Source organism: Psittacula echo (assembly GCF_963264785.1).
Source record: "Psittacula echo genome assembly, chromosome: 2".
Classification (NCBI taxonomy): Eukaryota; Metazoa; Chordata; class Aves; order Psittaciformes; family Psittacidae; genus Psittacula; species Psittacula echo.
Window position 1 is genome coordinate 74,554,268 of NC_137737.1, and position 4,789 is coordinate 74,559,056.

The following is a 4,789-nucleotide window of genomic DNA, read 5'->3' on the forward strand; positions in this document are numbered from 1 at the left end:
TCTCTTAAACCTGGGTGCCTTCAGCTCACTTCTTTGTGGCACTGTTTCACCATTCCTTCCTAGTTTTCTAAAAACTTCTTTACAGCCCTGTGATGCGAGTCTGTGTAATCAGACTGGCAGCAATACACAGCTGAATAGGGCAGCTGAGTTGCACATCTAGTGCAGTAAAAAATAATACTGGCACCATCCCAGTCTGCAGCAATGACTACATTTCTTTGAGCGTGGATACATTACAGTGACAGTGATTGGTTTTGTGTTTTATTTTTTCCCCCTTCTCTGTCTGTGTGTACAGATCATCACAAAAGGCAGATGATGGTGAGTGTGATTCTTTTTGCTGAGTGACAGATCCACCCAATGATAAGACCCTAGAGGAAGTTGATTTTGCATTGGAGAATGGCCACTTCACTATTGCCAGATGAATATACCAGTGCCAAGATGTTCATACCCACAATGCCATAAGGCATACACAGGGAGTATGCTTCTCCTACTGCAAGAAGTACAGTTTGGCATTGTGGTATTAGGCCTCTAGCACTGCTGTGAAGCAGTGTTTGCTATTTTGAGAAAAAATGAAATTTCTGTGCAGCCAGATTGCATTTGATAAGCATGTGAACTTCAGCTTTTCCTATGGGACAGGAGTATTCAGTAACCCATATGGACTCTGAAAGCTTGTGCAAGTGAAGGCTTGTCAAACTTTTTATTTTACTTTTGTGGGGTAGCGTGTGTTTAAAATTGCATGTGTGTCTTTTCAAATGTTTGCAGATACTTTCGGAATCTGAAAAACTAACCAGGAAGCCAGGAAGCATGTTTCTGCACAGACCCTGTGACCCTTCGGCAGGTGAGCTCAGTGCAGCCTTAGCCAGATAAGGGTTGCAGTGGCTGCGCTTAGTGCAGACATTTCATATGGATCTCAGCAGGCCTGAGGGTTTGATTGTATTTGATTTTCCTATAGAAGCATTGACACCAGTATCTTTCCTTGATGGATAAAATAGAAGAGAGCTAGACACAGAATTAGCCATTGCTCAATGTAGGACTTGGAGAAGAGGGTAAACTGCTTTCAAAAAGGTCATGGTCCTGAGTCAGCATGTGTGAGTGTGATCTCTCCTATGATGCATATGTTAGTGGATAAGGATAAAGAATCTTGCTTACTGAGTGTGAAGAATGGAGTAGAGATTTGTCAAGCAGGAGTGTTGAAAAGTGCATTTCATCATAATCTGTTTCTGTAAATGAGCAACAGGGTCCTCTTATGCCTCTTAGCTTGACCTTTCCTAGAGGCGAAGTACTAAATACTAAAGAGCAAAGGAGGAATATCAGTGTCTCAGAGTCATGGTAAGCATGATAGAGAGCCCTGTCAGAAATGTTTGCTAGCAAATATCCAGATAATGAGAAGGGAGATGCCATATTTTCCACTGCTCCACAGGAGCAGGAGCCTGTTGACCTTCAAGGGCTGGCTGACAGGTTAGCCACACTCCTTCACCCCTGTGCTGCAGGTGAAGAGCTGGAGATTAACGGCTTTGAGAGACTGGCTTTTGTTACTTGTACTTGGGGTTGTGCTAAGGCTATGTTCATGACCAGAGCACTAGGGGTTAACAGGACACTGAGAGATGTTTTAATATATGGTCAATTAGTTATAATGCAGACTGATTGATTGCCTATCTATTAAGTCTTCTGTTAATGGACTTATGAAATGTATTACTCATCTGTAAAATGGTTATAAACAGCTATAAATCATTTAAGAAACTTTATAATTCATTTGTGAACCTATATTTTAGAGTAAAGAGGGATTGATCTTTACCTTCATGCCCTGTTTTTTTTAAATTACACATATGATACTAGCACTTCATGTGAGCATGTCTTCCATACTGGGCAATGGAATAGAAAGGATCCCATGTGTTTCATAGTGGCTGCTTATTTTCCTGTCCAAGTTTTGGTTCTTGTCTTTGTGAAAGTTATCACACTGACTCTAAAGCTCCTTCACGAAGTCTGTTGCAATCAGCTGTTATGGCTGCTGGAGCTGACTGGAGCGCAGCCATTTGCTCAGTCTGTGGGAAGCACTGCATTTTGGGCTGTTACACCACCCTCACAATTGAAGTGAGTCTGCCAGATGCCAGGTGGTACTTTCCAGTGGAAGCTGGTGGGGTTCTTAGTGATGTATGAAGAATAACATAAACTCTTGGCCAACACTGTTTTGGTTTGATCAAGTCATGGGTAACCTGGTTTAACCTGGGGGTACTTGAAGGCATTTCTGGGCTTGCGCTCACTTATGCCTGTTTGTGGTGCTGAGGAATGGTTCCAGGGACTGCGGAAACCAGGGAGTGAAACACATTCCCAAACTCTCTTTTCCCTCGGTCTGAAAGGATGAGGGCATTTCCCTGCTTTTGCGGAGGCTCTGTGGAGGCCTGGCAGACCCTCCTGCCTGACTTGGAAGCTGCATGACTAGGCTGGCCATGTAATTCTGGCTGGTTTTATGGCCATGCTTTCTAGCAAAATTTTGTACTTTCTCCATGCACTGGGACTTCTAACCTCCAAGAGAGATGTGATCCACTGAACACCACGGGTGCCATCATGGGTGCCTAGACAGGACCTGGTGGAGAGCAGCACCGGTACCGCCATCCGTGCTCCGGCTGGAGCTGGAGATGCAGAGGGAGGGCTCTGTGGTGGGAGCCTTGGGGAAACTCACCCAGGACGTCTTTTTTTTCCTTCCCAATTCACCTGCAGATGTGTCATCCAGCCGCAGCACTACTGCTGGTGAAGAGACTGTCAGGGCATTTTCTTCAAATGAAGTTTTCAAATGCTTCCCTCCCACTCCTTTACTTTTTATATTAGCCTCTTGGAAATGGGAAATTGAAATCTCTTTCCTCCCTCAGGGGAGTGTTTCCTCCCTCCTTTCTCTTTTATTTTTTTTTTTTCTGCTACTTTATATTGCTTGAGCATTTGATGGCTGCTTTTTCATGGGCAGCCTGTAAGTTCATGAAATGAAACAAGCAAAGGAGCAAACAGTACTTTAATGAGATGAGGAGGATGTTAATACATTTTGCAGAAAGGCTTTGCAGACACAGACAGGAAAGCAAGAACACTATCAGTAATATTAGCATGGACAGCATTCCATAAATACTTCTGTGCCACTCTAGCACACACGTGGGTTGCCAATAAACAGCTGGTGTCAGACAGTGAAGTCTACAGACCCTATATAATTCCATGCAAGTCTCTGTGTGACAAAGTTATTCATAGCTGTTTGAGTGCCTCATTTTTGATACACCTTTCAGGAGGTTATTCACATAGGTCTGTCCTATGTCCTGGAAACCTCACTCACTTGCAGAACAATTAAGAGTCCCAGATGAAATGTATCTCATTATGGCATGTAATACGTTATGCCACAGGACATGTTGTCACGAAGGCTGGACATCAGAACACTGGTCCAAAAAACAATGCTAGTTTCTCTCCGTGTTCTGTTAGTGCAGTGGGGTGTGATATCATGCAGCTGTCTGGAGGTGACACTGACTCAGCCTGGCCTTCCTGGCACTATGTCCCTGAAACCCATCGCCTCTCAGAATGCATTAGTACCACAAAGCAGGCAATGAGCCTGTGCCTATCTTATTTCTCTGTTCATGTATCCTTCCCTCCCATCAAAGGTTTAAATTTACATATAAAATACTAAGAAAATCAGTCCTTTGTTTTACAAACCAAACCTGACTACAGGAGTCCTGGTCTGTGTTGCTGGCTTTGAGGATTTTGTCACAAAACTCAATTTGTTTGCTTTCATTAAAGAAAACAGCCTCCTAAACAAGCAGCTCAGCTTTTCAATTATTTAGAGAGGCAATGTTTTCCTAGCTGGAAGCTCTGGGACATGAGCTCCAAAGTTGCCAGTGTAGTGGCAAATTGTTAAAAATAAAACTCAATATTTTCCTGAAAAGAAAAACACTGTATGGTAAAGCAAAGAAAGTTTAATGATTTGGGGATAGCTGACTTGTGGGTTTTTTGAATGCTTGTAACTGATGTAACTGATTTCACTCCCTATAAAAGCAACCACATGAGTTAGTATTAACTGTCTTTCATATCTCCTTCTAATTCCAGTATGAATTATCCATCTGGATACTTGGTATTAATAACACTAAAAATATAAATCAAAGACTTATTTTTTTGGTGGTGTTGTGCAATTTTTAGCTTCATTATTGGACACTTTCCGGAGAATGGCATCTTCTGAAAACGTTCAAATTAGCAAGCACAGGTATAAGGATGTCCTTTTTTTTTTGGCCCATGGCTTTACATGACTGTGTAACCTCCTCACCTGCATCAGAAATGCCAGCATGAAGTAGCTGCTGCAGCTATTGCTTTATGTTCATCCTCAGATCTTTGTTCAGGCATTTCTAACATGGTCCTTACTTCATTCTCTGCCCCTTTTCCTCTTCAGCTAAAAGGATGTGAAGTGGCATCAATGCTTTTTTATTATTGTCGTCCTGTCCTCATGTTCTGAATGTGCTCTTGCAGGGATAAACTGAACATCCTCTCAGCTGAATACCTCCAGCTTCTCTTCTGTCTGATTCCCAGTCCTTTTAAATAGTGCTTTCTGTCCAATGTGCCCCGAATGTGCTGCTCTCTGATCTGCGCACTCCGCAGGCCTGATCACACTACCTCTTCCCTTTCCATGTGAGCTGCACTGCCCCTTTACACGAGTCCCCTTGCACATCTCATTGCATTGGCTGACTCATTGTGTAGGTCCCATGGCCTGCACAAAGCAACAGGGAGAGGCCAGTTGCACCCAGCGACTGTCTGGGATCTGTGCAGCCTCTGT